This window comes from Ornithorhynchus anatinus, chromosome 10 (genome assembly GCF_004115215.2).
Source record: "Ornithorhynchus anatinus isolate Pmale09 chromosome 10, mOrnAna1.pri.v4, whole genome shotgun sequence".
Classification (NCBI taxonomy): domain Eukaryota; kingdom Metazoa; phylum Chordata; class Mammalia; order Monotremata; family Ornithorhynchidae; genus Ornithorhynchus; species Ornithorhynchus anatinus.
Window position 1 is genome coordinate 25532590 of NC_041737.1, and position 24509 is coordinate 25557098.

Consider the following 24509-nt stretch of genomic DNA (forward strand, 5'->3'; position numbering starts at 1 on the left):
TTGAATGCTTACTGTGTGCAGAGCACTTTACTAAGCACTTGGGAAAGTACAATACAACAGATTTGGTGGACACATTTCTAGCCCACAATGAACTCAATGTCTAATCATGTCCTGCCTCTGTCAGTGTTCCAGGATATTTTACAAAAGATGAAAATACATTTGATGCATACGTAATGTACAAAAACTGGTTAAAGGATACAAATATTTGAAATCAGAAAAAGTATTTATTAATTATCAGCACTATGATATTCCTGTAAGCTAATTCAGAACTAGATTAGTACCAAATCAAAAATATTCCCAGGAAGTTGATAATGAAATGTCCTGAATAAAGGGAGAAAACATCCTCTTTCTATAGTTCTGAAATAGGGATGTTCATGTCTTTCTGAAGAGCTAGATGTTCTTTCCCTAAACATAAGATTGTCTTACTGGCAGAGCAGAAAATGGCCTTATGTAAATCTTAGTATGAATATAAACCTGTCAGACCTGTCATTTATTTGATTTCCTTTCAGGTTATTGTGTATATTAGCTCAAAGGTTGATGCGTATGTGTGGAATTTGTTTAAACTGTCAGTGTGCCACATGCAGCATCTCAGATATAATTCCATATCCCTCTTGATCAATTTGAGTACCTATTGTGTGCAGAGCACCTCGAAGAAGCTTACAATCTAAATGGGGAGTCAGGCACTAAAGAGCTTAAAATATAGAAAGGAGACAGACATTTATATCTGTTGCAGACAGAAGGAAGGACCAGGAGATATGTATAACAGTAAGTGCTTATGTAAGATTATATAAATAAGAGCTACCAGAGGTTGTAAGTACACCAGTACTTAGATGGTGTGAAATTCCTGATATCAGTTTTTTTGAAAAACTGTTCAGTCTATATTTCACACCACTCAGAAACCTCCAATTATTGCCCATCCACCTATGCACTGAACAGAAAATCCTTACCATCAGCTTTAAGGCCCTCAATCAGCTCTTTCCATCATACCTTACCTCACTATTCTTTCACTACTGCCCAACCCATACAGTCTACTCCTCTAATTATCAGTCTACCCTCTGTACATTGATTGCATCTCTTCCCCACTGACCCCTTCCTCCCTTGGGCCTGGAACCCCCTCCCGTTTCATGCCCAACAGTTCACAATTCCCCCACCTTCAAACCTCTCCTAAAATTACATCTCCCCCAAGAGAGTATTTACATAAGCTAAATGTAAATATAATAGATATTCATATGTAAATAAATACATAGTCAATATAAATACTAGACTATTTTCCCTATCTGTAATTCATTTTTCTGTCTGTCTCCCCAGCTAGACTGTAAGCCTCCTGTAGGCAGGGATCATGTTTATCAATTCTGCTGTACTGTACTACTCCAAGTGCTCAGTGCTGTACTCTGCATATGATGAACAGTCAATAAATACCATTTTTATTGATTGAACATTTTACTCGAACACATCAAGGACTTATTTACCATTGCACTATTAATATTCCACATGACTCTTCTAATATCACTAGAGTTCTTCTCTAAATGTCCCTGGATTTGCTTGCAAAACTCTATTTTGGATTTACTGTCAATGTATTCAGTTCCTTCTTAAATCTATCAATATCTTCTGCTTCATATGCTTACCAACTGCTTTATGAGGAAATATTTTCTTATGTTTTTCTTGGCCTATGTGTCCTTATAATATTGGTGTTTTGGGATTTATTAATCAAGTTTCCAGTTTTTCTTACAAATTCACTTTTTAAAAAATTCTTCAAATCCATTTTATTTTCAATCATAATTTTCCCTTGGCAATTTTATCATGTACCAATACATTTTTCTATGTCAATATTTTACCGTGGAAACTCTGCACCTCACGTCTGCTTTTGAGTGAATTACCTTGACATTGAACCTTAAATTTACTGTTTTTTCATTTCATATTCTTGAAATTCTTTGTTTTTTATACCATAGATACAGTACTGGGAAACAAGATACTATTTAAAATTTTTTAACCAATATCATCACATTTTAGGAAAATTTCAATTAAAAAAACTGTTATCATTGGAGAAATAGAAAGCATGTCATGCAGATGAAGTTTCACTTTCTAAATGATATATAAAATTGAAAGGAAACAGGAGAAAGCAGTGACTTTAGGAAGCAAATTAGAAGTGCTGCAAATGTAAAGTCTTGAAGGAAATTTTTGTAGAGAACATTTTGTTCAATCAAAAACCTGAGTTTAGGCCCTCTAATTTTTCTGTCAACAATGCTCAATGAACTTTTGTACCAACTGTGTACCATGATGCACAAATCAATTTCTTCAATTCCACCTTCTTTCCTTAACTCATCTTCCTCATTTCCCTGTCTCTCAGTTGATCACAATCCATATCCCCGTGTCACCACCACAATATTGTCTTCCTGATTTTTTACATAAGTTGCATAGGTCTCCTGGCAAAAATTTGGACACCAATCCAACGTCATCCATCTTAAAATTATCCTTACTCTTTCCTCTTCTGCCTCCATCAGCAATACTTCTCTGCCCTTATTCCCATGCCTCCTGTCTGTTGCAAGTTGTTTCAGACTTTTAACTCACTGTTCAATCCCCTGCTTCACCATCTTCCACTTCACCATCTTCCACATGCCTTGCCTGTAATCTTCTCACCGGTATTTTATCATTTGAAATTGAAGCTATCAGGCATGCTCTCCCTAAAATCTCCCTTTCACTTTTCCAGTCCCACCCCTATTCACTCTTCCATCCTTCCCTGCAGTTTATTGAGCTGAAATCATGTAGATTCCACAGCACACATGTACATATCTGTAATTTATTTATTTATGTACATATCTGTAATTTATTTATATTTAAGCTTGTTGTGGGCAGGGAATGTGTCTATTGTTATATTGCACTGTCTTCTAAGTGCTTAGTACAGTGCTCTGCCCACAGTAAACATACAGTAAATGCAATTGAATGAATGAAATCACCTCTATTTGAGGCCTTTCCTGATTGGGTCCTCATTTCCCTTCTTATTCTCATTTCTGTGTCATCTATCACTTGGATCTGTATCCCTTAAGCACTTTATATTTACCCCATCCCCAACCTGCTATTATGTGCATATCCTTACATTTTGCTATTTTTCCTATATGTAATTTATTTTAATATCTCCTTCCTCTCTAGATTTTAACCTCCTTGTGGGCAGGGATTTTGTCTACCTTCTCTGTTTCATTGTATTCTCCCAAATGCGCAATACAGTGTTCTCTACACAGTAAATAATAAATTCAGTTATTTGATTGTAGACAGTCATCCCTTACAAACTCTGCTAAGAGTACCTATCAATTTTTGTAATATTTTGATAATGACTGTCTTCTGTTTTCTAGTGAACTTTGAGTATTTTCTTTCATTTTTATTCAACAAGTTGTCATTCACACATTTTTTTTTGGTGTTTTCTTGCAAAAATAAAATAGTTACACCTAAAGCTAATGGCTACAACTGATCTAATGGCTACTAGTTTCCTAAGAAGCTACATCTACCTCCATTTTCATTTATTCTTCTGAAAACATACTGACATCTAACTTGATTTGGGTTCCCCTAAAGGGAAACATCAGTAAATAATAACAACTTTCCATTTTTGTTAGATTAAGATGCATATGTTTTCCATTGCTCTATTTTATAAACATGTTTTATTCATTGTTTTTCACATATCACATTAAAATATATGCCACCTTCTGCCAAGGAGATATGAATTTTTCATATTCTCCTAGCATCTTTTGGTTAGCTCTTTTTTTTTTAATTGGAATATCACAGGAAGTTGGACATGAGGGAAAAGCTTTCTTCATACCATCACTCATCCTTAACTTTTTTTGATATGAATCTTTCAATCAGTATCATTCAGCAAATCAACTGGAATGTACAGAACAGAAAAACTATGAAAGTATACGGGTAGATCATTCAGACACATATTTAATGGGAGACAGAACTATTCCATCATAAAGCGGGAAAGAGCCTGGGCTTCGGAGTCAGAGGTCATGGGTTTGACTCCTTGTCAGCTGTGTGACTGTGGGCAAGTCACTTCACTTCTCCGTGCCTCAGTTACCTCATCTATAAAATGGGGATTAACTGTGAGCCTCACGAGGTACAACCTGATTACCCTATATCCACCCCAGCGCCTAGAACAGTGCTCTGCACATAGTAAGCACTTAGCAAATACCGACATTATTATTATTAAAATCCTGAGCTGATGATGTCACTTTGTTATATGTTCTCCGTCTTTGTCTTCCTTCTCTCTAGAATTCCAATAAACATTTGTTTAAACTTTCTTGAGGGCCCTCTGAGGTCACCTGATATCATTTGACCACTCTGATCTGGGAAATATATTCTGCTCCCAATTCCTACCAATTAAGGGGATGTGATCCCATTAGTCAGGAATAAAACATCAAGAAATTCTCTCTCTACCCTTGAACCTAAGCTTTTCTTCAGAAAGAAAGCAGTGAGTCATTTAACCTTACTGTGTTCTTTACCAACAGCAATTTTACTATTCATGAACTCCTCCAAGATTATCTGATAAAATGTCACAGATGGTTGCTGGCTCAGCCATTGAATTAGTCCTTCAAACTTCTTTTGTCGCAGGGCTAGCAGAACATGCAGGGTTAGGGAAGAGGCATTCATTTCCCATCCCTCACAATAGCCTACTGTCACTATTAGTACTGGGCCACCACCGCCATCACTGGGTGCCCAGGCACAAACACAGGCAAGGGAGCTAGGATTGTTGCTGTGACTGCCATGGAATGTCACACTGCTGTGGCCCACAACTGGGGGGTGGCGGTGGTGCCACTGCTTCTGTCTCCTCTCTGCTGACTAGATGAGCAGGGTTTTGAAGCTGGAGAGAACTGGAATCTGGGAGACTTGAAGGGGAAATAATTACAGTCTGGGTGGAGAGGTACAATTCAGTGTGATGAGTTAATCTTGCCAAACTTATGTGATGTCACCAAGCAACAGGACATGTAGTGTCACCTGCATGGAGTGTCACAGGTCGACCAGTGAGACCCTCAAGTGTTGAGCCAAAACATTCCTAGATCTGGCCCTGACTAGACTACTGCCTGGAGTAGAGAGGAGGCCTGTGTATTGTCGTCTCTAAAGACTGTTCACCTACTTCACTTGCCATTCTTATTCTGGATTGGCTAATTTGTAAATTTATTATTTTTTATTCCATTTTATTGTTTCCCCCTACTTAGACTGCAAGAGATGTGAAGGAAGGAGACCTTTTCTGGTTTGATTTATCCATGTTTACCCCTGCTCTCACCACAGTTCTTAGCACACAATTAGTGTTTAACAAAAAAAAAATAATACCATGTTCTTCATTGTGGCAATATAGAATCTTGTCAGTAATATCACATAGTGAAAATACTGCGTTTATCAACCACTCCAAGAGTACTCACTTGGGAAGCAGGTATGGCCTAGTGGAAAGAGCCTGGGCCAGGGTGTCAGAGGACCTGGATTCTAATTCTTCCTATGCCACTTGCCTGCTGTGTGACCTTCTTTAGGTCGCTTCACTTCTCTGGGCCTCAGTTACCTCATCTGCTTAAATGAGCTCCACGTGGGACAAAGATTGTGTCCAACCCAATTATCTTGTATGTACCCCAGCTCTTAGTGCAGTGTCTGGCACATAGTAAGTGCTTAATAAATACAATTTAAAACAAAAATAACCATAGTGGAATTTTTCAATCCCTTACCATGTGCCAGCCGCTGTACTAAATGCTGGGGTAGACAGAGATAATCAGGTCAGACACAATCCCTGACCCACTTGGTGCTCCCAGGCAAAGTAGGTGGAAGAAAGGTTTTTAATACACAGTTTACAGATGAGGAAATTGAGACACATAGATATTAAATGACTTGCCCTCGGTCACACATCAAGGAAGTGATGGAGCCAGGATTAGAACCCAGGTCCTGTAGCTCCCAAGCTCATGCCCTTTCCACTAGGCCATACTGTATCAGGAGCTTCATCATTCTTCATGCTCTTTCTTAGATGGCAATTTAAAAAAAATAAATTGAAGTCAGGCTCCATATACTCATGTAGGCACAATATCATATCTGAAAGCCTTCCCAATCAATCAATCATAGTTATTGAGAGGTTGCTGAGTGCAGAGCACTGTACTAATTGCCTGGGAGAATATAAAGTAACAGCATTGGTAGATATGTTATCTGGCCACAATTCAATTCTAAGCGCTAGGGTAGATATAAGGTAATCAGGTTGGACACAGTCCCTATCCCACATGGTGATTACAGTCTTAATCTCCATTTTATAGATGAGGTAACTGAGGCACAGAGAAGTGATGTGACTTTCCCAAGGCACACAGCAGTCAAGTGGTGAAGCCAGGATTAGAACCCTCTTCCTCTGACTCCTACGGCTTTGCTCTTTCCACTAGGCAGTACTGCTTCTGTTGACACAGAAGCAGCCACAGTGAGCACTCACCCCAAAAGATCTGAGTAATCATAGCTGATGTGGACAATTTCCTGGTTGAAGAATTCCAGGCAGGGGAAGAACTCAGATCTCTGCAACTCACTGCCTTAATGGTCTGTACAGGACAATGCTAAGCTAGTGGATAACCTGTCTCATTATATGTATTAGTGTTTTGCTGGAAAATGAAGGAAACTCATGATTTTATCTGGTTTACTGAACTCGTATATGTTCTTAATATAGTTCTGATTTTTTTTTAATATTATGCATTCATTATGATCAAGTTGTACAATTTTAGCTTATTAATAAATCCCAAATGCATAGCAGGTTTTGCAAGGTTTAAGTAATCCTCTCTTTATTATATTTGATATATTATTTCACAAAGCATAGATTTCCTGTGACATCCATGAAAAATGGGTAATTAAACATTTGTCACTATTGCATAATGAATAAAGGACTATATCTGTAGTTGATAAGCAGTTTAAATTCCAGAAAGCTGGCATAGCCAGACATATTTTTTTTCTAAATTATTGTGTTAACCAATTTGAATGTTGTTTATAGTACTCTCTACCAGTTATTTAATTTCTGAATTCATTTCATGTTATTATTTATTTTGATAAAGTTGTCATCCAATTCAAGAAATGCAGACCTTGAACTAAAGTCAAATTATTTTTTAATAGTATAGAGTATTTTACTGACCACAAGGGTTTGAGTCCTATTAACGAGCACTGTCAGCAAATTCCTGATGAGCAGAGGAGGGGATTTACCAGAAACATCAAGTCGAGTCCAGCTAGTTGTGGGCAGGGAATATATCTGTCTATTTTTGTATTATACTCTCCCAAGTGCTTAGTACAATACTTGACACACAATAAGTGCTCAGTAAATGTGATTTACTGAATATAATGGGAGCGTTTCATAAAATGGATTAGGCAGGATGAAGCTGCTATTCTCCCCTAAATCAGATTACATTGTGTATCCTGCACTCTTCACTATGAATAGTTTATACTTTTTTTCCAGCAGCATGACAGAGTGGATAGAGCATGGGCCTGCCAATCAGGATGTTACGGGTTCTAATCCTGGAGTCTCCACTTGTCTGCTTTGTGACTTTGGACAAGTCACTTCACTTCCTTTGTGCCTCAGTTATCTCATCTGTAAAATGGGGATTGAGACTGGGAGCCCTAAATGGGACAAGGACTGTGTCCAACTTGATTTTCTTGTATCCACCCAGTGCTTAGAACAGTGCCTGGTATATAATAAGGGCTTAATATATACCATAATTATTATTATTACTAATCAGAAAACAGTTTTTTCAATGTAAAATTAAACCTCCCCTCAAACAATCCATCAGTGGTATTTATTGAGCATTTATTGTATGCAGAGCACTGTATTAAGCAATTGAAAAAGTATAGTGTAGCAAATGGATATTATCTTAGTCCTCAAGGAATTTAAAATCTAGCAGGGAAGCCACACAGTAAATTCCCGGAAGTAGAAATATATGTACACATATGGGTCTGGAATTAGTAGCTAAATGCTTAGGGGTTCATAGGTTAAACAATAAGGAGGAAAAACTGGATGGGGCAATCAGTCAGGAAACATTTCCTGGAGGAAATGTGATTTTAATAGGGGTTAAAAGATGGCAATAATGGTGGTCTGACAAGTAGGAATTTGAAAGGAGTTCCAAACAGGAGGGACAGGTGAGCAAAGGTTTGAAGGTGAGATGGACAACAGCAAGGCACAGTGAGTTGGTCACTATTAATCAATCAATCAATGTTATTTATTGACCACTTAATATGTGCAAAGTACTGTACAAAGCACTTGGGAGAGTGCAGTAAAATTAAATTGTATTAGAGGAGTAGAGTATGTGGGCTGAATTGTAGTAGGAGAGGAATAATCTTAGGTCATAGGGAGAGAGCTGATTGAGTAAGTGCCTTAAAGCCAATTGATAGTGAGGGGATTCTACTTTATGTGGAGATGGATAGATGGCCATTGGGGATTTCTGAAGAATGGGCAGAACAATGCAAAGGACAGGTAGGACTAAAGAGGAAAAAAGGCTGGAGACAAGGAGTTCAGCAAGGAGTCTGTTGCAATAATTGAGATGAGATATGATAAAGCCTAGACCAGTGTAGTTGCAGTTTGGATGCAAGAAAAAGGCTGATTTTGGAGATGTTCTGAAGTTATAATCAACAGGTTTTGTTGACTATGGGCTGAAGGGGAGAGATAAATAAAAAATAATACCAAGAGATGAGTTTGTGAGACATGAAGGATGGTATTGTTGTCAAAAGTTATGGCAAGGAAGGATTTGGATTTGAAGATGACCTCAGTTTTGCACACGTTAGGTTTGAGGAGTTAGTGGAATTTCTGGAGCGACATCATCTGTCACAACTAAGAATTAAGAACTAATTCATTCAGAAAACTTGCTGAGGGCCCTGGCTTAATTTCAAATGACTCTTTGACTGTAAGATCCTTCAAGCCAGGGAGATGAGGTAAGAATTGAAAGAAGTTGTTCAGTTGAGGAGAAGTTTTTTGTTTGTTGTTGTTTTTTAGTAGAAGAGATGCATGAGCATGCTTGAAAGCAACAAATAAAAAGTCCTTGAAAATTAGTCATTGAAGAGGAATATCATGAAGGGAAGAAGGAATGGGGCAAGTGTTTGGATTAGGTGTTAAAGAATGGGATCAGAGGCTAGGCAGAGAGGGTAAATTTTGAGAGGAAATGAGAGCGCTCTTTAGAGTGCTGGGAAACACTAGAGAGTCAAGGGGGCAGGCAGGAGAACAGAGAGACAGAGAGAGAGACAGAGACAGAGAAGCATAGGAGATTTTAGGGAGATCATGCCTGATAGTTTCAATTTTATCAATAATGTATGTGGTCAGGTCATTAGGGGCAAGAGATGGAAGGTTGGTGAACAGGGTGTTTGAAGAAGGAGTTAAATATCTGAAATAGCTGATGCAGGCAAGGGGAATGGGAGTCAACAGGGATATTGGGAAGAATTAATGAAGGTGAGAATGAATTTGAGATGGGCAAAGTCAGTCCGTGTCTGAACTTTTGCCAGCAGCTCTCTTTGGCTTGAGCATAGGAATGAAAGACTGTACTGGAGGTGATTGAGGATTGCAGGTTAGTGGTATGAGCTCAGGAGAGAAACAGTGGTGTGAGGAAGTTGAGTCAGCAGAAGGGGCTGTATTAAGAATATTGATTTGTGGGTTAAGAGAAGGTAGTTTTCATTTGGTGACCAAATGGGAGATGATATCTTTGGAAAATTGAAGAGGTCCAAAGATCGTAGCTCTTTGTGTGGAATAGAATACATATGTGGGGAGTGGGTTTTTGGTAAAGGAGGCAGATGAGAAGGTTATGGTTGGATGGAGGAATTTCAGAGTTGGTGAGGATAGGGATTGTACCGTAACTAGAGATGATAAAATTGAGAATGTGTCCAAGTTGGTGAATGGGTGAAGAGGGAGTGGGGTGGAGAAGGAGGTAATTTGGGTTGGAGAGTGACAGGAAGTGGGCAGTGGAAGGGGTCACATGGATATTGAAGTCTCCAAGGATCAATATATGGATGGAATGTGATTAAAGGTATCAAAATGATTCAAAAGATTGGAGGAGAGATCTGGGGGAGACTGTAGATGACTGTAACAGGTACCTGGAGTGTGTGGTAGAAATCAGCATTGGAGAGCAAGAAGAAAGCCTACTCTTCCCCCACACCCCACCACCACCCCCATGTGTGAGTCTTGGAGACTGAAAAAAGATGAATCCTACTCTGGAGAGAGTGGAGGAACAGTCACTGAATCAAGAACAGGTCAAGGGTGAAAGGAAGTTTTTCTGTAATGGATAAGGGATTTCACAGGCCACACTTGTTTGAGGCAGTTGTGAAGGAATAAATGGAGGAACTGCATGAGGCATGAGGAAAGGTTGGATGCAGGGGAGCTGGTGGGGGGGCCAACATTGGCAGATGGGGATGAGAGTTGGTGTTGGGAAAGAAGGTGAGGCAGTGATACCAGGCTTATGAAAGAGTTGGGTGGATAGGATGGGGGAAGTGCTGGGTTGGAAAGACAGGGCCTGAATGATTAAAGGAAGTGGATTGAGGAGACATGGAAAATTAAATATTATAGGAATGGTAAGTAAGATGTTATTCCACAGTCTCACTCACAAGCAATCAAAACAATAGTTGTTACAAGAAATATTCATCATTTCAATAATTAGTGGTCCTGAAACAGGATTCTGTGAGTTTGCTAGTAACCATTTCCTTTACTCTAATTCTAACTCTAGTTTCTAAAGTGGCAAAAAACAAGTATTATTGAAATATGATAATTTAGAATATGAATTTTGAATGATAATCCTAATGCAGGCTCTTGTCTTTCATCAGCATGCTTCTTATTTCTTTGTGGATGTACTTGCGATCTCTTTTTGCTAGTAAATGTTTTCTGTCTTTTAGAGTTTGTCTCCTGATTTTGAAAGGAAAGAAATCATGTTTGAGTATTGGCAGCACAGAATTACATAAATGTCTGTAATTATGTAACTGTTTCCATCACTGGAAAAACAAGCATTTTGATAGTTATATAGTTACAGTTTGTACTTCAGTTTCAATGTAGATGGGAACAGATTCAGATAAAATCCCAGCTTCCCATTATATCCTCTATGTCACTAGAAAATTTAAGGTTGAAAATGAAATCACAACCTATGTGAGGGCAGATGTTAAGTTTTGTAATGTTTTTTGTTGTTTTGGGAAATGTCCCAAAATCACATCATTGTAATTCTAAAAAATGAAAGTATTTCCTAAAATTTTTTAGAATGCATCTCTCAAGTGTGTTTCTTTAGAGACAACATATATATATTTGTATGTATCTATATGTAAGATATGGACTGAACATCTAAATGTGTCAGGAAATTTGAATTAGATTCCTGACATCAGGTTTTGGAAAATAAGACATCTAATGATCAAATATTGACAAGTAGCTATAAATGACAATGTGAGAAAATGGAAGCTCAAGGATTACCAAAATTAATTCTAGGAAAAATCACCTTAGGACAAAGATTAGATCTGAAGCAAGGTTTAATCTCAGAATTAACAATTTGGATGAAAAATAGTGATCTGTGAGTTGTTTGGTTAATTCTTGGCATACTCTTTATATGTTCTATATTTGAAGCTGTCAAACTGTTGGCATGTGAGTAGCCTCCATAACCCCAGTTCAGTAGCGTTTCTAGGCCGAATGTGTGCCAGATTCTGCTCATTCTCTCTTCCTGAAGCAGGGCACAGGACTTCACTTCATTGTCTGTCAGCAATATTTATGGAAAGCTTACACTGAGCAGAACACTGGACTTAATCAGTGGTATTTATCGAGCACTTTCTACGGGCAGAGTACAGTATTAAGCATTTGGGAGAGGACAATACTACAGAATTAGCAGACACATTCCCATCCATAAGGAGCTCCCAAGCACTTTGTGCTGTGTTAGGTAAATTCTACTCTAAAACTTTGTTCTGTTATACTCTCTCATGCTCTTAGTACAGCGCTCTTCACATAATAAGTGCTATGTAAAAACCCCTGACTGATAGACTGATTGACAGGCCAGGCATATTCACGGGCTTGAGTAGGGCATACCAGGACCACGGGAGGACATGGCCCAGAGGTCAACAGCGGGATAGGCTAGAACGGGGGACGGTGAGGAGGTGGGCGGCGGAGGAGCGGAGCGTGCGGGGTGGGGAGTAGAAAGAGAATAAGTAATATATACATAAGTAATATATACATAAGTGCTGTGGGGCTGGGAGGGGGATAAATAAAGGAAGAAAGTCAGGATGATATAGAAGGGAGTGGCAGAAGAGGAAAGGAGGGGTTAGTCAGGGAAGGCCTCTTGACGGAGATGTACCTTCAATAAGGCTTTACAATTTAGCCAAACTTCATTTTATGATGTTATAGTCACTGTATTTCACTGCATTGAAAGCTGGTAGGATCGGAACTATAAAAACTATATCAAATGCAGAAGAAGGCTTTAATGCTATTATCCAACCAACAAACCACTTGGGGAAAACAAGGGCTCAGTTACCCAAATTGGGCACAGACTGGGAGGAAAATCAGCCAGGTACAAACTTCTCAGATCAGAAGATGTTGCTTACAAAAAGGTAGCATCTACAAATACAGGATATAGGAATATACATCCATGACCTGTGAAGTTGCACCAGTGGTACCCGTCAACAACAGTTGAAGTTCCTTGACATAAATGATTTTAGTTGATGTTCTAGCCTAATATAAGCAGACACATTCCTCCAATGAATGAGGTTCTTGTTCACCCTAAGGGCTTCTGTGTTATTACTCTACCTCTGGCAACATATTGAGGGTTGTTTTCATTTCCTAAACTGACTTCCTTGTGAAGGGAGGGTAATTACTGAGAGGGGATTGCATCAGTCAGGTTCCATGAAACCTTTACAGTTTAGTTTCTGATTTAAACCTAAAAGATGTTCAGGCTAGATGGGAGGATGTTTGAGTATTCATTTTTCTAAGGGAGTGGCGAGGCTCCTAAACTGAACTGGACTAGGGTTTTTAAGGTGAATTGTCCTTGCACTCAGTACCCCTGTAGCTCAGATCCCTGTACCAACAGAACCTGGAAGATTCTGGAGGAATGGCGAAGATGCAGAACTTGTCACTGGGAGTCTGAAGTAATTACTGTGAGATCCAGTGAGCCTAAAAATAGACACTGATTAGTCAATACACTCCTGATTTGATATTAGGTGAAAGACATAATATGCTGTGTTGCTTTTGTTAGCAAGTACTAGTACCAGGTAAATGCTGTTATTACTGATGGGCATGAGAGAATGTCTCATCATCTATCTATAGCAACATTGTGATTTTTAATAGTGATATGATTATGTCCTTGTTTTATACTTTGAGCTTCAGCACAAACTATTAGAACTCTTTAATTTGTTCTTTGTGCACAAATGGTTCTTGTTTTGAAAGAACTCCATATAAGGTCATAAATGATATTATTTCACAATCTCTGCCAAAAAGACATGTGCAATAGTATATAAGCATGTACTCATTCATTCAATCGTATTTATAGAGCAGTTACTTTGTGCAGAGGATTGTACTAAGTGCTTGGAAAGTACAATTTGGCAACAGACAGACACAATCCCTATCCAACAAAGGGCTCACGGTCTAGAAGGGGATAGATAGCCAACAAAACAAAACAACAACACTAAATTAAGTACACTTTTTATTGAAAACACCTTTCTATATACTCTGTCATATTGGATCCCTTTAATTTCCAAACAATATTTTAGAAATCATTACAAATAATTTGATAAACTTGGATCCCTTTAATTTCCAAACAAATTTTTAGAAATCATTACAAATAATTTGATAAACATAGGCAATAAGTTGTAAACTGCCCTTCATGCTGCCTTAACAGGATTTGTAATTGTATTTGTTTAAAAAAAAATCACATAATTAGGTTGCAAAAGCTCATGAAATAAATTTTGATGTAATGCATCATACATCTCCACATACAAGCATGGATCTTGAACTTCCTAAAATATAGCATGCCTCTAATCTGATTTCTCACTAAGATTTGCATTTCAATGGAAATATCAAAATTCATTTTTTGCTGAAGCTGAGATGTTCAGAACCCATATCTAATAGTCTGTTTTGGGAATAATTACTGGTAATGGGTATCCAAGGGAAATAATTGTCTGCTGCTGTGAATTAGGAGAGCCACAGGTGGTGTTAATCACTTGGAATGTATTGGAGTAGAACAGCAGCCAGAGAAGAAGCCTGCTTAAGCTTGATTTGTGAAACCATTGTTTCTGGATGTTTCAAACACAAATTGACTGTATTCTAACAATGAGCTAAATTTAATTTTTTTCCAAAGGAAATAAATGATGTGGGTGTAAATGAGAAATACAGATTTAACACCATCTCCTAAATGTATAACAAGGCATGTTTTCAGAATGCAGAGCTCACATTTTATTTCCCACTGAAACTGAGCAGAAGGTGAATAGAAATTCTTAGAATTCAGCTTGGTTTATCAGTTCATTTTAGTAGCACCATTTTGACATCTAAAATTAATTCATTCTTTCATCATTTAGAATATATATAAAGAGACTTTCTTGTGCTTAAGTTTCACCCTTCACAGCTATGACTATAGGAATTTATAATAATAATAATTAAAAATTATGATACTTGTTAAGCATTTACAATGTGCCAGACACTGTACTAAGCCCTGGGGAAGATACAAGCTAATCAGGTTAGACTCAGTCTCTGTCCCACATGGGTCTCACAGTCTCAATCTCCATTTTTCTGAGGTGCAGAGAAGTGAAGTGACTTGCTCACAGTCACACAGCAGACAAGTGGCAGAGCTGGGATTTTAGAACCCATGACCTTCTTACTTCAAGGCCCGTGCCCTATCCACTATACCATGCTGCTTCTTATTAATGTATTCCATTAATTAATTCATTCATCTGTGAATGTATTCATTTTCTCCTAATTCTTGATTTTATCAGGCACATCTCTATTTTTCCTATAGCTCTCATTTAAGAATTTACACTAAACCTTTTCCCCCATTAGGTTGTAAATTCTGTGTGAGCTAGAGATTATTTTATTTCTACTGTACTTTACCAAGGGTTTATTACATTGCTTTTTCTTACTGTTCATATTCAAATACTTTTGAAAGAATGAAGTATGTAATATATGTCATAAGGTTGTAATTAAATTAACTACCATTTTAAAATATTATTGTATTAGCATAGTAAACTATCAAAATTATAATAAATTGAAAAATGAGACTTATGTCTGAGAAACTGATCTATTGAGAAAATATCAGTAGTACAATTTTGTAGCAATGTAAACTATTAGCATATCAGAACAATTTTATGCTGGATGAAAACTTATGAGAGCAAATAGATTCTGATAAAATCAAATCTTTTTTGAAAATGATTACCTCAAACCACCCTGAATGAAAGTTTTCACTTTTTTTTCCATGAATTTGAAAATTTCAGTTCACATATATATGCCAGGATTTCAAATACAACTTCAGTATCAACTGGTTTCATCTTCAAAAAATTGAAAATTCCAACTGCAGTAGTCTTTTCCTTGTAGTTAATTTCTGGGGGAGGTTTAAGGTGTTGTTTTTTTTTTCCAGAAGGATTTGCCATCACTGAGAAAACACCACATGAACATTTAAAAATGTTCATTTTAATAACAAGGGTTTAGTGACTGGAGGAGAAAAAAAGGTTTTTCTGAATCTTACTGGGGTAAGTGGATAATTTCTTAAAATGTTTTGCTGCATGTTGAGATTTGGCCCATGTTGACCTGGACCAAATTAAAAAAAGCAATTTAGGTTTAGGATACAGATTTAGGATGCATTCCAAAGAAAATTCAAAGTGTGTGTGTGTGAGTGTATACGCATGTGTGTATGACCTTCTGAAAATATAGGCAAAGAAATTAACTTACAAGATAAGGAAAGCATTTTAAATCTGAAACATAAAATTTAAAAAAAAAATCCAAAGTGGGGAGGACAAGGAAAGTAGGTATTATTTTGTTGAGTAGTCTATGAATGAATAAAAATGTAATAAGTATTTCTGTAATTCTCAATTCATTGAAGATTGTTTCTCTAGGGAGACATTACTCTCTTAATACCACATCTTAATCTTCCATTTGAAAATAATGTTTTTCTCCTGGGCCAAATTTGCTTTGTGAGGATGGGATTACTTTTTTGAAAGACTACACCATTAGTTCCTCCTCCCAGTAAATCTAGAGAACTGTCCAGTCAACCTATTAAACAGGATGAATTTTGGGGTTTTTTCTACCTAGGCTCGTCCCCTGACTTTAGTGCCACCATTGAATCCCCCATTCAGATGGGCTAAGAGCAGGAAAAAGGGAGCAGCACAGAGGTACCAACATCCCAAACTGTTGTTGTCTATAGTTGCCGGACAGACACTGAGACCTGCTAAGAGGTTTGCACAGTGACATTATGGGGAAAAAACAAAACAAAACTCCTTTCATCTGCAAACCAAATTTTTCAATTCCTGATGAAATGCATTGGAACCAAAGGTGGTTGGGGTTTAATGCTAGGTAGAGAAGGCTTAAGTGAAAGTATTGCCTTTTTGGACTAAAAGGATCATCCCCACCTAAGAGATATTTGGAAAGTGGAGAGGTTTGATGTATGGGCAGGACAACAGGCAGGTAGCTTTGGAGGAAAGCTTATACCCAATGGTTTTGATTTTTCTCAAATAAATATATTAAGCCAGCAAAGAAGAAGTATATTAAGCCAGAAATGGAAGTATGATGGAATAAAGCAATAGGAAGAGTGCAGAAAGCTTGAAACAGGTAGTTGGGTTGTTATCAAGAAAGTTAATGAAGACCAAAATAAGGTTGTTTTTCTATGTGTAAGGGATTAACAGGAGGAAACATTTAGGGATTCAAGTTATCAAGCACTTCCCCAAAACTGAAAAAGGACATAGAAAGTTAGTTAAGTATGAAAGTTGGGAAGAACTGTGGCCTAGTGGAAAAAGCAGACAGCTGGGAGTCAGAGACCTGGGTTCTATTCCTGGCTTTGCCACTTGTCTGACTGCATTCACACTGATCTGAACACTTATCTATCCCACCTTGATTATGTCATAAACTTCCTCACTGACCTCCCTGTTGCCTGTTTCTCCTCACTCCAGTCCTTACTTCTCTCTGCCAGGAAAATTTTTCTAAAAAAAAAACATCCTCAAGAGCCTCCAGTGGTTGCCCATCCTCTTTAGCAGCAAGTGAAAATTCCTTACCATCTGCTTTAAATCTTAATAATGGCATTTTTAGGCACTTCCAGTATATCAAGCTTTGTTCTAAATGCTGGGATAGATAGAAGTTTATCTGGTTGGACACAGTCCCTATCCCACATCGGGATCAGAGTCTAAGTAGAAGGGAGAACAGGTATTTAATTCCCATTTTACACATTAGGAAACTGAGGCACGGATAAGTTAAATGACTTGCCCATGATCACTGAGCAAGCATTTGCCAGAGCCAATATTAGAGCCCAGTTCCCCTTGACTCCCAGTCCTGTGCTTTTTCAACTGGACCATGGTGCTTCTCAGTCAGCTCTTCCCTGCTCTTATATTACTTCATTGATTTCCTACTACAACCCAGTAAGCTAACATCACACCTCTAATGTCAACCTACTTATTGTACCTTGTACCTATCTTGCCAAAGACTCTTGATCACACCCTCCCTCTGGCCTGGAACATCCTCCTTCTTCATATCTGACAGACCACCACTCTCCTCATCTTCAAAATCTTACTAAAATCACATCTTCCCCAAGAGGCTTTCTCCAACTTAGTCCTCAGGGTGAACTCATTCGCTCCCATGGCTTCAACTATCATCTCTACGCAGATGACACCCAAATCTACATCTCCTCCCCTGTTCTCTCCCCTTCTCTCCTGCCTTCAGGACGTCTCCACCTGGATGTCTGCCTGCCACCTAAAACTCAACATGTCCAAGACTGCGCTCCTTATCTTCCCTCCCAAACCCTGTCGGCTCCCTGACTTCCCTGTCACTGCGGATGGCACTACCATCCTTCCTGTCAAACCGGCACGCAACCTTGATGTAATTCTTGACTCTGCTCTTTCATTCACCCCACACAGCCAGTCCATCACCAAAACTTGCCGGTCTCACTTTCACAACATCGCCAAGATCCGGCCTTTCCTCTCCATCCAAACTGCTACCTTGCTGGTACAAAGTCTCATAATATCCTTACTGGATTATTGCATCAGCAACATGGCTCAGTGGAAAGAGACCAGGCTTGGGAGTCAGAGGTCATGAGTACGAATCCCAACTCTGCCACTTGTCAGCTGTGTGACTGTGGGCAAGTCACTTAACTTCTCTGTGCCTCAGTCATCTCATCTGTAAAATGGGGATTAACTGTGAGGCTCACGTGGGACAACCTGATTACCCTGTATCCCCCCCAATGCTTAGAACAGTGCTCTGCACATAGTAAGTGCTTAACAAATACCAACATCATCATCATTATTATCAGCCTCCTCTCTGATCTTGCATCCTTCTGCCTCTCCCCACTTCAGTCTATTCTTCCTTCCTCTGCCCGGATTATCTTTCTACAGAAACGTTCTAGGCATGTCACTCCCTTCCTCAAAAACCTCCAGTGGTTGCCTCTCAATCTTCGCATGAAACAAAAACTCCACACTCTTGGCTTCAAAGCTCTCCATCACCTGTCCCCCTCTTACCTCACCTCCCTTCTCTCCTTCTACAGCCCACCCTGTACACTCTGCTCCTCTGCAGCTAACCTTCTCCCGGTGCCTCGTTTTCACCTGTCCCACCGTCGACCCCTAGCCCATGTCCTACCACTGATCTGGAATGCACTCCCTCCTCACATCTCCCAAACTAACACTTTTCCCCTCTTCAAAGCCCTTCTGAGAGCTCACCTTCTCTAGGAGGCCTTCCCAGACTGAGCCCTCTGCTCCTTCTCCCCTCCCCATTCCCCCTTACTCCCTCCCTCTGCTCTTCCCCCTTCCCCTCCCCATAGCAGTGCTGCATATTTGTATATATTATTTATTACTGTATTTTGTTAATGTGTATATATCTATGATTCTGTTTATCTTGATGATATTGATGCCAGACTACTTGTTTTGTACTGTTTTTTTCTCTGTCTCCCCCATTTAAACTGTGATCCCGTCACTGGGCAGAGATTGTCTCTATCTGTTGCCCAATTGTACATTCCAAGGGCTTAGTACAGTGCTCTGTACATAGTAAGTGCTCAGTAAATACTGTTGAATGAATTGAATGAATCTGTTGCAAATTGTACATTCCAAGTGCTTAGTACAATGCTTTGCACCTAGTAAGCGCTCAATAAATACTAATGAATGAATTAATTTCCACTACTCTCTCTTCCTTCTGCATTGACTGTGTACTTGGACATGTACCCCCTCGGGCAATTGATATTCCCCCACCTTCAGACTCATAGCACTTACGTACATATCTGTAACTTACTTTAACATTTGTCTTCTCCTCTACACTATTAGCTCCTTATGGACAGGGACTGTTCTACCAACTCTGTCCTATTGTTCTCTCACAAGCGGTTAGTACAGTAAGTACTCAAAAAATGCCATTGATTTTCTGCTTTATGAACTCGGAAAAATCACTTAACTTGGCTACTTCATTTTGTCATCTTTAAAATGGGGATTCAGTATCTGTTCTCCTTCCATTTTAGACTGTGAGGTCCACATGGGACAGGGAATCTGCTCAATCTGATTATCTTGTACTTTCCCCAGCATTTAGTAGTGTTTGACACATAGAAAGTGCTTAAGAATTATTATTATCACTACAATTATTATTATTGTCATTGTTATTATTATCATCATACTTAAATGGCAGTGAAATGAATTACAGAAACTATTAAAATGGCCCATCAGTTTGGTCTTTTTGACAAGCACTGAACACTCCTCTGTTTCTAGTGGAAGATTCAAATTGGTGTTGTGCACTCTTTGAAATTGAGCTGTTCACTGTGCAGTTTAAAGATTTGAGACTCAATTTTCTTTTGATTTAAGGGTGAAGTACCAGTGTTTTAGAACACAAATTTGTAATCTGTTTGTTCTTATTTTCATCATTATTCCCCATGATTGCAAGGTTGTATAGTTACTAAGTGCTCATATATAATAGTTCTAAAAACCCATGCTATATGTGTATGTATATATATATGTGTGTGTCTGTGTCTTATAAATATATTGTAGTATATTCAGATTAATTGTTATATTAACCTTAACATAATATACAAAATGGTTATAACTAGTATCAAAAATTTATGAGCTCATTCACCACCAAGAGGAATATAGTTTCTTTTGTATCTTTAGTCAAAACAATACCCTCCACTACTCACCTGGAAAAAATCATTATTCACCCAGGATGAAAGAGCTCAAATGTTTTCCTGCTGTGGGAAGTGAGAAGTGGACAGAAAAATGGAAGAAATGAGGGCTTTCTGCTTTTCTCCCTTACTACCTTTTCCCCAATCACATACATTCAGGCCTGTGGTTAGGAGAGGCTAGCAGAACAAACAAATAAGAATTTCTCTATCAATATGAATAAGCTTTTTCTATACCAATAAAACCATTTCGTACAGTTTTGAACTGCACGAATAAGATCCATTTCTGGCAGCTGCCTTGGCCAGGATAAAATATAGCCTTCTCAGTCTTCACTGGGGAGAGAATAAATTCATTACTTTAATGCTGTACAACTCTCTACTGGAATTTGGGACACTGAAAGTAATGTCCTTGATTTTCCCCCAGCAGAGGAGAGAGGCAGATATTGCAAGTTGAACAGGATACCCTTTAGAAACATATGTGATTTAGAAAGTGGGAGAATTCTTCTTTCCTCTGAATCCCACACACTTCACTCCTCTTTCCTGGACACAGTGAGAATTGCCTAGATTCTTGTGATTGGATTACGGGTGTGCCTGAGTGCCTATATCTGATGGCTCTCCGCCCAGTTAGAGTTGATTTATGACCTGCTGTATTGTGTCCACTGATTGGTTCCTGCAGACAGGATTTGACTGATTGGAACGTCTGTCACACAAAATGCTTCTCTCCCATTGCTGCTTGTCATTACAGTTGTCAGGAAGAAATTTCAGGGCAGCAATTTTTATTTACTATAGCTACAGACCACCCTTTCTAGCCTCACAACCTGCATCCCAGCTCCTCAGGCTGGAGGTGCGGGGTTGTGCTTGCCACAAACACCCAGGGAATTCCCCTTCACAACCCCAGGCCTTTGCAGCTGTCACTCCTCCCAAGGACAGAGAAGAGGAGGGGGGTATCATGCTGCTGCTGCCTTTCCTCTGAAGGACAAAGAGAAGATGGCATCAGTAGAGACACCGAGCCACCGAGCTTGACTCTCCAGAATATCCTACCTGCTTCCCCCCCAGATCTACCCCATTATGGCTAAGAAGATGGCTAGTGTACTTTAAATCACTTTACCAGTGATGACTGCAGCGGCTTATCTGGTCATCTTGAAGAATTTTGCCAGGTAAACAGTTTATAGTTCAATAGAATGATAATCTAACACTAATTTGCTGACTATATCACCATTTGCTCAAATCCTTCCTCTTGCCTTGAGTTACCTCCCCATTTATATCCAATGACCACCACTCTCCTCATCTTCAAAGTCCAAGAAAAATCATATCTTATCCAAGAAACCATTTCTTATATGGTATTTGCTAAGCACTTAATAAATGCTGGGGCCGATAAAGCATATCCCGGCTAGACTACTGTGTCAGCCTTCTCTCTGACCTCCCTTCCTCCTCTCTCGCCCCGCTCCGGTCTATTCTTCACTCCGCTGCCTGGCTCATCTTCCTGCAGAAACCATCTGGGCATGTCACTCCCCTTCTTAAACAACTCCAGTGGTTGCCTATCGACCTCCGCTCCAAACAAAAACTCCTCACTCTAGGCTTCAAGGCTCTCCATCACCTTGCCCCTTCCTACCTCTCCTCCCTTCTCTCTTTCTACCGCCCACCCCGCACGCTCCGCTCCTCTGCCGCCCACCTCCTCACCGTCCCTCGGTCTCGCCTATCCCGCCGTCGACCCCTGGGTCACGTCCTCCCGCGGTCCTGGAACGCCCTCCCTCCTCACCTCCGCCAAACTGATTCTCTTTCCCTCTTCAAAACCTTACTTAAAAATCACCTCCTCCAAGAGGCCTTCCCAGACTGAGCTCCTCTTCCCCCTCTACTCCCTCTGCCATCCCCCCTTTACCTCTCCGCAGCTAAAGCCTCATTTTCCCCTTTTCCCTCTGCTCCTCCACCTCTCCCTTCCCATCCCCACAGCACTGTACTCGTCCGCTCAACTGTATATATTTTCGTTACCCTATTTATTTTGTTAATGAATTGTACATCGCCTTGATTCTATTTAGTTGCCATTGTTTTTACGAGATGTTCTTCCCCTTGACGCTGTTTAGTGCCATTGTTCTTGTCTGTCTGTCTCCCCCGATTAGACTGTAAGCCCGTCAAACGGCAGGGACTGTCTCTATCTGTTGCCGACTTGTTCATCCCAAGCGCTTAGTACAGTGCTCTGCACATAGTAAGCGCTCAATAAATACTATTGAATGAATAATTGGGTTGGGCACAGTCCCTGCCCCTCATGGTTTTGACAATCTTAATCCCCATTTTACAGATGAGGTAACTGAAGGATGGAGAAGTGAAGTAATGTGCTGACAAGTAGTGACAGGACTGGATTAGAAGTCAGGTCCCTCTGAGTCCCAGGTCCATGCTCTGTCCACTGGACCACCTCTCAATTTCTGTCCCTATTCACCCTCCCTTCTGCATTGCCTATGCCTTTGGATCTGTAGCCCCTAAGCACTCTGGTGTTCATCCCACTATCCCCACAGGACTTGGGCATCCTGATACTCTGCATCTTCCCCCCCATCAGTAGTTTACTTTTATGTCTGTTTCCCCCACAAAACTGTAACTGGCTTTGAAGGCTGGCAGTGTGTCTACCAGCACGAGGATGCGGTGCTCCCAAACGCTTAGTACACGTCTCTGTAGCTCCTCCTCCCTTTTCCCAGCCCCAGGCCCGCCCTCCCGGCGCCCCAATGGGCGGAGGTCGATGGCGGAGACATGGAAGGGGTGAGTCCGGAGGCCGGGCCTCCCGTGTGCTCAGCCCGCACCCTGGGGGCTCCCCGGTACTCCCTCACTCTTTCTCCCCCACTGTGAGCCAGTGGTTGGGTAGGGATTGTGGTTGGGTAGGGATTGTCTCCATCTGTTACCAAATTGTACTGCCCAAGTGCCTAGTAGAGTGTCCTGCCCACAGTAAACACACAATAAATATGATTGAATGACTGAATTGAGCATTCCAAGTGCTTGATACAGTGCTCTGCACACAGTAAGCGCTCAATAAATATGATTGAATGATCAAATATGAGTGAAGGAATAGGCACTTGCTAAGTGCCCTTGACTAAGTTCTTCCTCTTGCCTGCTGTGTGATCTTGGGCAAGTCACTTAACTTCTTAATTCCTCAGTTTCCTCAACTCTTAATAGGTATTAAACACCCCTTCGCCCCTTCATACTCTGAGCCCTGTGTGGGACAGTGACTGTGTCCAACCTGATTATCCTGTATAGCCCCAGGACTTACTACAGTGCATGGCACATAAGTGCTTAACAAAAACTACAATTATTATTGTTATCATTATTATTACAGAGCCAGGCTATAGGCTAATCATGGTAATGTGACCAAGTAAATTCTTGAGGGAATGTTTCAGGAAGAATGTTTCCAGGGTTTCCCACAGGCTGTCCCAACACTGGCAAGGTGTTCATTCATTGGTAACCAAAAACAGTTTACTTAGAACTCCTTGGGTGTTCCTGCATCCCAATCCAGATAATATACCAATCTCTTTACAGTACCTGGTATCCAAAAGCTGTCTCAGGCTTCAAAAATTCCATCTATGTTACTTCAATCAGTCATATTTATTGAGTGCTTAGTCCACGCATAGCACTGCACTAATTGCTTGGGAGAGTACAGTAGAACAGAGTTGAGAGTTGACTGACATATTCCCTGCCCACCACAACAGCCTGGAGGACAATACAGACAATAATATGAATAGAAATATGTCAGTTATATATATAAGTGCTGTGGGGCTGAGGGGTGAATAATGATGTAAATCCAAGTGCAAGGGTAATAGAGAAGGGAGTTAGGAAGAGGAAATGAGGCCTAGTCTGGGAAGACTTCTTGGAGGAAATGACTTTTTAATAAGGCTTTGAAGGTGGAGAAAGTGCTCATTTATCAGATTTAAAGAGAGAGGGCATTCCAAGACAGAGGCAAGACATTGGCGAGAGGTCGGTGGCAAGAAAGAAGATATTGAGATACAGTGAGTAGGTTGGCATGAGAGAAGCAAAGTATGCAGTATGGATTATAGTAGGCAATCGGGGAGGTAAAGTAGGAGGGGACAGGTAATTGAGTGCTTTTCGGAAGCAAAGAAGAGCATAGATGTTCCCAAACTTAAGGTTGTTACATGTAGTTGTCTTTCATATTAGGAGAATAAACCACTCATGGTGAAATTTACCTCTGAGTATGTGCAATTGAGAAGGCCAATACGGAATCCACAGAGTTCACCACGTTATGCACTCTAAAAGGTACAC